The sequence below is a fragment of the Palaemon carinicauda genome, unplaced genomic scaffold, assembly GCF_036898095.1.
Source record: "Palaemon carinicauda isolate YSFRI2023 unplaced genomic scaffold, ASM3689809v2 scaffold3111, whole genome shotgun sequence".
Classification (NCBI taxonomy): Eukaryota; Metazoa; Arthropoda; class Malacostraca; order Decapoda; family Palaemonidae; genus Palaemon; species Palaemon carinicauda.
In genome coordinates this window covers 1-11465 of record NW_027170782.1, presented here as the reverse complement: position 1 = coordinate 11465, position 11465 = coordinate 1, and the positions used below count along the sequence as shown (strand labels likewise).

The following is an 11465-nucleotide window of genomic DNA, read 5'->3' as shown; positions in this document are numbered from 1 at the left end:
GTAGACTGCATTTATTATTCCGTAGTTCTTCAGTGTGTTAACCATATGCTTATCAAAATAATTGTATTGCAAATGAATTTTGAATACTCTTTTAGAATTTCATATGCTATGCACCATCGTGCAACCTTTACTAATATTCAATATAACCTAATTATTCATCAGTTAGGACAGGACACTTCAGCATACATGAAAGCTCTATTATTGATGATAAAATTTCCATACATTTCCCTAACATCTTTTATTTTTCTGTTCCAGGTTTCTGCTCAATTGAACTTAGGACAAGGACTTCAAAGAGAGATATTTTTCTTAAACTTAGAGGATGGCTACTTCGGCTGTCAAGTCAACGAATCCACAGAGGTGCTTCAACTCTTTGAAGTATCCAGACTCTGTGACGGAACTCCCAACTGTTTCCTCGGATCTGATGAAAATTTCAGAGATCTGAAATGTACAAGTGAGTATTGACAGAAAACGAATTATTCTTTGTTTGCTTCTCTTCTTCTATTATCTTTGGGGCAGAGTTCTTTTGCTTGAGGATACACTCGGGCACACTATTCCATCTTATTTTTCCTCCTCCTGTATTTTTGAAGTTTTTATAGTCATATAGGAAAGATTTATTTTAATGTTGTTACTGTTCTCAAAATATTTTATTCTAATTGTTCATTACTTTTCATGTAGTATATTTATTTCCTTATTTTCTTTCTTCATTGGCCTATTTTCCCTGTTGGAGCCCTTGGGCTTATAGCATCCTGTTTTTTTCATCTAGGGCTGTAGCCTAGCTTGTAATAATAATGATAATAATTATGTTCTATTTTTTTTATTTCCTTATTCTCCTCCATTCTTGAGAGTACACGCAGAAACACTATTCTATCTGTTTCCTTATTTAATTTCCTCGTTGGGCTATATATTTGTGTTGAAGCCGTTGGGCTTATAGCATCATGTTTTTCCATCTAGGGTTTAGCCTAGCTAGTAATAATAATGATAATAATTCAGGTTTTATTTTTTCATATCAATCTATTCTCACCCATTCTTGAGGGTATACTCAAGCAAATTGTTCTATCTGTTTCCTTTCCTCACTGGCTATTTTCCCTGTTGGAGCCCTTGGGCTTATAGTATCCTGCTTTTTCAACCAGGGTTGTAGCTTAGCTAGTAGTGATAATTATTGTAAATGGTAAACGGGCAACGTAATGACCACATTGGCCTAATGTAGATTTATCATCGTGCTAGACCTAGAATCTAGTGTCCAATTTAAGTTTCGTAAATTAAAGTTTTTAATAGCCAGCAGAACTGTGCATATTGGTCTGCCCCTTTCTTTACGCTTGTGATTTATCTCAGTTTTCTCCTCTCCGGTCCACCCCTTGATTATCAACTCTGTTTCAGTCACGAAAATTCTTGTCGTTTGTCGCATCTGGATCCTTCATTGCTAATGCAAAAATTATTCACCCTTGATAGCTGTGGTAACATGATCTCTCTCTCTCTCTCTCTCTCTCTCTCTCTCTCTCTCTCCATTTTAAGGTGGGGTACCTGTACCTTACACTCAGTGGTCTTCGATGACTGGTAGTTTACTCAGATTTCTTATTTCCAGACCAATTTCCAGAAAGAGGATGTACACACACACACGCACTCTCTCTCTCTCTCTCTCTCTCTCTCTCTCTCTCTCTCTCTCTCTCATTTTTTTATTTGGGTTATCTACCTTACACCCAATAGTCTTCGATGACTGGTAGTTTCCTCGGATTTCTTATTTCCAGACCAATTTTCAGAAAGAGGCTGTACTTTCCAGTCTTCCTTTCCAGTTTTCCGATTGCCTTTTTAACCGTTCCAGCCTTGATCCTCGTGACTTGCTCTTACCCCAATTTCTACTGCAACTCGTCAGGAAACTCGGTTCGGCTGATTGTGCTTTTCCCCGTTTTTTTCTTTCTTTTTTAGCAGACAATTGAATTCTGCTTTGGAAAAAAACGGTCGTTTCCTGAGCTGGTGGAAGTCAATTTTTTTTACGCAATGACTTGGTAGTTCCTTGCTTAATTTTGTTTCTGGTTACGCAACGATGCAATTCGTTCTGAGCTATGTATTTTGCATTTTATACAAGAAATTAGGTTATCAAATTAATGAAATGTATTTATTTACATTCATCGGCATATAAAATAGGCTAATGTATAGAATACACAACGTGAGAGTAAACTGTGAATTAAGAAAATTCATTTTAAATAATGTGTTTTTATTCGGAACTTGCCTATTCACTCTGGGTTATTGGTATTCATCCTCACTTCACTTTACTTTAACTGATACTTATTTAGTTTCTATCGCGCAGAGGAACTCTACTCACTACAGAACCTACAAAGTCAGTTTATCGTATACATTCTTAGGTATTTTACATATCACACTGCATAATTGGTGTTCACTGTCGAATCCACATTATCGAAACACCTGGAAAACAAGTACAGTAAGTTTTTAGTTTCTTTTTGAACAAAATATATCTTTTATCAATTCTCAAATTTCAATTTATTACCAACAGATTGAATGTTTATACTTTTTAAAACCTTAAAGCAAAACTCAACCCACCCCCATTGCAATATGCCACTTAAACAGGGAGCAAAGGAGATTCCCTTGAGGCTGTCGAATAGTTATCACCCTTTCTAAAACTATCCTCGACCTGCAAGTGAACATGCGAGGAAGTCTTCCTGTCTCAAATCATGTAATATTGGCATTATACCACGAACATTGCCTTCTCTCTCTCTCTCTCTCTCTCTCTCTCTCTCTCTCTCTCTCTCTCTCGGTTAGTTGAAAGTATCGCCGATTTCTCGTTCAGAAAAGATGAATACCGCTGTTGGCTATTTCTTGGCGGGGAGAGATATCGGTCGCAATTTGTAGCGAATCGGGGCGGCCTTTCTACTCTTTTGTATGGTTACTTGTTCCGTGAATTTTTTTCCCTCTACTATTGTATTCAATTGTTGTAAAAGATAATTCCATTTTCATATATCTGAAAAAAAATTAGATAGATTTTTCCAATTTTAATCTGAAACTTTTATGCTGAAGGAAAATATAAGTGTGAACTATTGTTTAATGAATATTATATAATTTATCATATGAAATGTCAGGGTTCATTTTGGTTTGCATCACAAATATAAGGAACAATTAAGTTAGAAAGTCCCATTACATAAGTAATGAAACATATTGATTGACTGATCGAATTCTGTAAAATGGCATTGCTTTAAAGTAGGTTTTTTCGGAGTTTGAAAAATTTTAGCCAATGGTTTTGATACACAAACCATTGATATGATCAATGAATTGCCCGTAATTTTCTCCGCTATGAGAGAGAGAGAGAGAGAGAGAGAGAGGAGAGAGAGAGAGAGGAGAGAGAGAGAATGTGACCTAAAAAGTGTGCTTGACAACATTGCTGGTGAATCCATTACAATAATCAAAGGATGGAGCTCGCCTCTTCAAATGCCGTTAGTATTATCATAATTCATAAGTGCATATTTGTTATGGAGTGAACCGAATATCATGGAACTGCTGAGTAAAGTTCTGCACAATCGTGTATATGAAATAGAAAATAAAGACGGAGAAGTTGGAATTAGTAAAGCTTTACATTTATATTTATATATATAATATATATATATATATATATATTTGTGTGTGTGTGTGTTTGTGTATATACATACATAATTATATATATGTATATATATGTGTATATATATATGAATGTGTATGTATGTCTATGTGTATGCGTGTATACACACATAAATGAAAAATAGTTTTAAACAAATACACCCTATGACAATAACTTCTTAATGACCCCCATGCCGTTATTGTATCATACGTGTACCGTACTGCAAGATAAAAGCTCCGCTAGGCGACCTTGCATTATAAACCCTTCGCTGCAAAGGTTTTCCTTTTTCGATTTCTCTTGTTACATCATTTCTTATATATTTTAGTTTGATGAGTCTTCTTTTAAGGAAGACCGAGGGTTCATACTCTCTCTCTCTCTCTCTCTCTCTCTCTCTCTCTCTCTCTCTCTCTCATGAATATTAATCTGATTATTATTCATTGCATGGCATTATTACTAGATTTCCATTTTTTATTTTTTGTCAAAACATTAATGTTTATAAAGTTTGCTATAAGATCTTTATATTGTTGTTGTTATCTGCTAGACGCTATCTTGGTCAGTAGACCCCAAACGCGCGAAAGCAATTGCCTTAGGGCGGTTCAAAATCGATGATTGGTCGGATAATACAGCTGAAATCGGTCTGGTTACCGACTTTCCTTGCTAGAGGAGGATTGAACTTTGCAGGTGAATCCGATTTCTTCCATGTTTTACTCGGTCTTGTCATGTGACAGATTTATTAGTTTGTTTGTTTATTGTTTTTCTTTTCTTTTTATTTACTTTTTCCGATATTGATTTTATTTTGTAAATGTTTATATTCGCTTGCTACTTGTCTCTGTAACTCCAGATGACCGAAATCTTTTTGTAAAATGAAGTTATTGAATGATTTTTAAAAGTTTCTGATTATAAAAGCTCAAATTGCATTTTTTTTTTTTTTTTTTGCAAGCATCAGATGCCACTTTATCTTATAATGTCATTTGTTAGTCATACATTTTTAAGCTAGCTATGAAAAGGGAGCTCAAGGTTCAGTTTTATATGATACACTTAGGAAAAAAAAATGCGAAAGAAGTCTCTCTCTCTCTCTCTCTCTCTCTCTCTCTCTCTCTCTCTCTCTCTCTATTAGGGATTATCATGTTGATTACCTATTCTATTTTCCTTTTCGAGCGTTTTTTTATTTCACCCTCTCTTCCGCCCGATGATCTGTTGCCCCAATAAACTAATAGTGTAGCAGTCAAATCCTTCCTTCGTTATTTTTTTATGCTTCAATTCTTTTACAGTTGCTTCTTACAGCCGTTATTTATGTTGTTTATGTTTCAGTATACACTTTTGTTGTGTTTGCGTTTCGTTCTTTGTCTAGTGCAGCGCTTCATATTCTTCCTGTTATATTGACTCATGATCTTAAATACTTTTTTAATGACAACATTACTTTTAGATTAGACGAAACTCGCTTAGGATTTACACATTGAGAATCTGAAGCAAGATATAATTTATTGGAATATTGATTTAACAATATTATTACTACTCACGATTTCCACTGAGGTCAAATGGAAACAACCATTTCCTTAAAGCTTTTGATACACGAAGAATAGATAAAATCATTCAATAAAGGTCATTCGGGAGTCATGAATCAGAACTGATTTGCACAACATTACCCCATGAAGTAGAGAACGAAAGGCCCTCGAGTGAGCTGCAAAGAAAAAGGAAGTCAGTGAGTGAAGCGCCATAAATCTCTCTTGCTTACATATGCTCCGAGACCAGGACTCACTCCCCGCCCCCTGGAGTTACTCTTTGCATTTGTTTTGAGGCGTTCGCTACAAAACAGTTATTAACGGTGTTTATGCCGAAGATTAGAAGGGGTTATGGCAGGAAAATAGACGCGTACATTGTTTAGAAATTGAGAGGATTATGTCTAATGGTTAGGAGCACCCTGGTATTAAGGAAGATAATTACGTTGATAGGTGTTGAAATCTCCTGTAAGGCTTGTGCGTCTTCTCTCTCTCTCTCTCTCTCTCTCTCTCTCTCTCTCTCTCTCTCTCTCTCTCTCTCATATGAATGTTGCAATCTTCTAGTTAAAGCCTGCAAATTAATATTCTTATTATTATCTAAAGAAGCTAATTGCTTAATAGGCATTGAAATCTCCAATAAGGCATCTGCGTCTCCTCTTTCTGTCTCTGCGTCTCCTTTGAGAGTAATAAGGTAATATACTCTCTCTCTCTCCTCTCTCTCTCACTCTCTCTCTCTCTCTCTCTCGTGAATGTTGCAATTCTTCTATCCAAAGCCTACGAAATTAATATTCTCTATAAGATAATTACTTGATAGCATTGAAATCAGCAATAGGGCATCTGCGTCTCCTCTTTCTGGCTCTACTTCTCCTATGGGAGTTATAAGGTAATACTCTCTCTCTCTCTCTCTCTCTCTCTCTCTCTCTCTCTCTCTCTCTCTCTCATATAATATATACCTGACTGTTAAACTTGGAAATTAATATCCTTTTTTATTTGTCTTTCAGATGACTGCCCCTACACCCAAGGATACAAGTGCATCAACGGTGCTTGTCTGGAAGGTCCTGTGCCACTGTAACGATGGTTACGGAGGCTGTGGCTGTGAAACACCAGGTGGGTTGTTATATGAGTTATATATTTTATTATTTGGTTCATTTTTTTTTCTGTTAACTGTGTTGAACGTAAATAGTAAATAATTTTATGACTGTTGAGGACAAACTTTAAGATGGGATTATTCAATGTTTTTAGCAATTATATATATATATATATATATATATATATATATTGTTTGGTTGATCTTGTTTAGTCAAATAACTGAATTAAAAGTAAATAGTAAATAATGTTATAGCTATAGCGGGAAACTATAAATTAGGATTTTCTTTAGTTAGTCAGATAATTAATTAAAGGAAATATATACGAATGGAAGTCACAAGAATAATAAATATTGAAAGTTAAACAGAATCGAAAAAAAATAAGATAGATACTGGGCTCGTGATGAAAGTTTATTGGAATCGAAGAAAACCTAAAAGAAAATTCTTAATTTTGCTTATGTTTTTGCTGAATATCAAGGTCTTGACTTTTATTGTTTATTGATTTCCCAATCAAAGAATATTTGCATTTATTTACATACATCAGTGTATGTTGACTTTCAGATATGATTATAGGTAAAAGTTAAAGCAGGCGTATGTTGTTGATTCTCAGTTCGTTTATCATTTTGGCAATTGTCATATCTGAAATTACAAAGATATCCTTTTACAAAACGCAATGATCACGATTAATGGATATATTATCGGTATAACAAGATTACTCCATTACTTCACTTGTTAGAAGTAGTTATTTACTTATACATTTGCTATGATATCTTTTTACCAATTCATCTCCAAATAAAAATTTTAAGGATTAAGCGTTCAACTCTCAATGGAAGTATATTTCAAATATTGAGTTTCATTTTCAATTGATGTTATGGAAAAAATAAAATATTAGATATTAAGCGTTAAATTCTCAAAGGAAGTATATTTCCAATTTTTAGATGAATTTTCAATTGGATTGTTATGGAAAAAAATAAAAATATTAGATATTAAGCGTTAAATTCTCAAGGAAGTATATTTCCAATTTTTAGATGAATTTTCAATTGGATGTTATGGAAAAAATAAAAATTTTAAATATTAAGCGTTAAACTCTCAAAGGAAGTATACTTCCAATTTTTAGATTAATTTTCAATTGGATGTTATGGAAAAAATAAAAATATTAAATATTAAGCGTTAAACTCTCAAAGGAAGTATACTTCCAATTTTTAGATTAATTTTCAATTCGATTTTATGGAAAGAATATTAAGATTTTCCCAAAGGATTTAGTGATTTGAGAAGCTCTACTGTACAAAAAAGCAAAATGTACGCTTATTTTCGAGAATCCTTTATCCGTGGGAGAGTTCCTTAAGAAGCACAAACTCGACCCCCCGCCATTCCTTGACAGATGACGCTCGGTTTCTCATGTTTATTTTGCTTTTGCATTTTCATTGCTTTCGTGCATCTGATGACTATTGCATTTGTTAACCGTAGCGTGTAACCTAATGATACATAATAGAGCTTTCTATATATTAGGGAAATTATCAGAGACTAGCTTGAATTTGCAATTTTGTTTGTCGATTAGTCATTTTCGAGCGAAGAGAGAGTTGTGGGAAAATTCGGATTGACCATTTATTTTCTGATGTGTGCTTTGTTGCATGAAATGTCTTTGAGTTCAGTGACATTTGTATTTAGGAGTTAGATGAAGCATTGGAAAGCAAAGGGGAATGTAGAGATTCCATGCTTTTTTATGTAATCAAATGTGGAATTTTCATCTCTAATGTTGAAAGTAAAAACTTACAGGCGTTACAACGATAACGGTAATGGAATCATTTTGATACACTTTACATGTGTGTATATATATATATATATATATATATATATACATCATTAGTTCGATCCAGACATGCTTCTTACAGCTGAAATAAGTACTAACATGACCTTAAAGAAATGGGCTTAGGGCTAGAAATCCTATCCCTGGAGACCTTGAAGACTACGAGAAACATTTTGAAAAAACATTAATAGATAGATATTTGATAATTAGATAGATAGATAGATACGTCGCCTTCTCACCTAATTTTAAACCAAGACAAACAAATGGAAAGGGGGAGGAAGGAAATCAGACGTGTAAGGGGCAAAAAGGGGGAATGTGTCCAATTTTAGTATCTAGGTGTATTGTAAAAAATCATTGTTGGATATATATTTGATAAATAGATAGATTGGTAGATACGTCATCCTTCTCAGTAATGATAAACCAAGACAAACAAATGGAAAGGGGGAGGGAGCAATAGGAGATGGAAGGGAGGAATTTTAGTATCTAGGGGTAGGGGGAGGGGGGAGGGAGAGGGAGGTTGTTCTTGGACGTCCTTGTGGAGGCCTGTGGCCGACCAAGATGGCCGGAGGCGGCTTCTTGCCGCAAAGCCGACTTTTGATGACGGAAATTGCACTATAAAAATAAAAAAAAAAGAAGAAGAACGTGATGCAAGTCAGGAGGGAGAATTGACTTGCATGTATATTAGTCTTAGATTATCATTTTTCCGTGAGTTGCAACATTTGTTGTAGTTATAGAAGGGTCTTTTTCCATGTTAAAGTCATTTGGTAGATAGTTTTTTAGAAAGGTAAAATATATTAAAAAAAAGATTGGGTTCATTCATTACAACTTGGTCTCTCTCTCTCTCTCTCTCTCTCTCTCTCTCTCTCTCTCTCTTTCTCACTCTCTCTCTCCTCTCTCTCTCTCTCTCTCTAGGTAAAATTTATGAAAATTAGTTCATTCATTGCAACAAGGTCTCTCTCCTCTTTCTGGGTAAAATAAATCTAAAAAATGGGTTCATACATTGCAACCAGGCCTCTCTCTCTCTCTCTCTCTCTCTCTCTCTCTCTCTCTCTAGGTAAAATGTACAAAAAAATTAGGATCTTACATTGCCACTAGGTCTCTCTCTCTCTCCTCTCTCTCTCTCTCTCTCTCTTCTCTAGGTAAATGTACAAAAAAAATTAGGATCATACATTGCAACTAGGTCTCTCTCTCTCTCTCTCTCTCTCATCTCTCTCTCTCTCTAGGTAAAATGTACAAAAAAAATTAGGATCATACATTGCAACTAGGTCTCTCTCTCTCTCTCTCTCTCCTCTCTCTCTCTCTCTCTCTCTCTCATTTATGAATTTATTCTTCAACATACAATACATTTCGTATAATACCGAATCATGTCATCATTGCGGTTCTCTCAATCACGATGAAAAACAAAATCGAAAACAAGAACAAGAAAATAAAAACAAAAACAAGAAAGCAGCTTCAAACATTGCAATCGCATTAGGTAAAAATAATTGTCTGTTCCTGAAGGTTGGAAGTAACCACAAGACCCAAAGGCTTGTTCTCTTAATTCTTTTATACATTTAAATCCTTTTGAAGAATAAAACATTGCTATAGATGCAGTGATAAAGAGTTTAAAGAGGACACGGAAAAAAAATAAAAACATTATAAAAGAGTAAAAGCAGTAAAGTAGAAGAAAGGGAGGGAGAGATTTGTTATTGTGTAAAGAAGTTTTCCTAATTCAAATAATTATGAAAATGAAGTATTCGATGAGGTAAATAACTTAGTAAGTAGGAAAATCTTTTATAAAAGAAAAATATCGGGGTTTGTAGTGTACTTGATTCAAATATATTAAAGTTTGGGTATTGAATGAAATGGGTTTTCTAATATAAATAATTATGATAATTAAGATATTCAATGAGATGAATATCTTACTATGTATCAAAATCCCTGCTAATAAAAAAATACCAAGGTTTGTAAGGCACTTAACTGTAAGTTACTAAATATCTTATTAAAAAATCGAGTTTTCTAATACAAATGATTATGAAAATGAAGTTATTCAGTGAGGTGAATATCTTAATAAGTAGTAAAATCTTATATTTAAAAAAAATACCAATGTTTGTAGGGTATTTAATTGTAATTTACTAAAGTTTGATTATTGATTGTATTATGGTTTGTACCAAGGTTACTTCTTCAACTAATGTTCATTTTCCTTTCCTTCCCAGACGAGAACGAGTGCAAGTACCGTCCGTGTGACGTATTCGCCTCCTGCACGAACACCTTAGGCTCCTTTTACTGTACCTGTTTCCCTGGCTATGAGGGCGATGGCTTCACGTGTGAAGGTAACGTCAAAATAAAATGATGTACTTGTTAGTGTTGGTGCCATTTCTTTGCTGTTTGATGAATGCGTAGTTAAGGAGTTAATATATCACAGCTGTACAATTAATGTATGTATATATGGAAGTATGTATGTATATGGATATTTTGTGTTTGAGTAATTATATATATATGTATATGTATATATATATATATATATATATATTGTATGTATATATACTATATATATATATATATATATATATTTATATATATTTATATATATATATTTTGTGTATATATATATATATATAATATATATGAGTATGTTGTGTGTTTGCTGGTGTAAAGTGTCTGTACCTATACGTATATATTGCGTGTTGTTGGTAATTATTTAAAGCCGTAAGATATATTTCAAATGCCGTTTAGCGTTAATCAATTATTCCTTAATACGTTAAATATGTCAAATGGACACTTTTCTTGTAGATTATTTAGTATGCGAGCGTAATAAATACGTATTGTATTTTGAAAATATATTACCTGCTAGCATGTTGAAGAATTCCGTTATTTTCGTTCAATATATTATTGTAATATTTTCTGAATTATGTTATTAACTTTTTATGGGAATTATTTCATTTCCAAAAATATTAAATCTCCTAAACTCGACAGAACAATTAATAAGCTAAAATTATTATTGTGTAATGTATGGTTGTTCAAGACTAGTTCTCATGTTTTATTTTTATTGTTATTTATGTTATTGCCGTAAAGAAAGATCGTAGTTAACTTTGTGTGTTCACATGATATAGAACGTTGTGTTGCTTTGTCTTATCAATGACTCCCATACACCAGGAAATGATTCTTCCTATTGTGTTTGAAATTGGTAATTTTTACTCGACCAATGAATCGATTCCCATTTTCTTTAAATTTTCGTTTTCGATAAACTGTTTTGCGAGTTCTTGTCGCTTAGATTCATATCCGTATGATAATTGAGTCCTGGATTACAATGATGTTTGTTAACACTGAAGAAAATTACAGAAAATAGAAACAAATAATTGATATAATTGTAATAATTAAAGTATCCTGGAAGTATTATTCATCAGTTTTAAATTTCGAAAATTGATGTTTTTAAGATGATCATAGATATATGCTCCTATGATTCATGGGAAATTTCTTTCTTTCTTATT

General features: G+C 33.4%; 1 long non-coding RNA gene across 1 annotated transcript; it reads left to right on the top strand.

Annotated features, from left to right (window-relative positions):
- The first annotated feature begins 260 nt into the window (after positions 1-260).
- LOC137636495 (uncharacterized) lies at positions 261-10307 on the top strand. The gene is made up of 3 exons (XR_011043118.1): positions 261-451; positions 6105-6210; positions 10191-10307. It is a non-coding gene; the product is annotated as an uncharacterized lncRNA (long non-coding RNA).
- The last annotated feature ends 1158 nt before the right edge of the window (positions 10308-11465 follow it).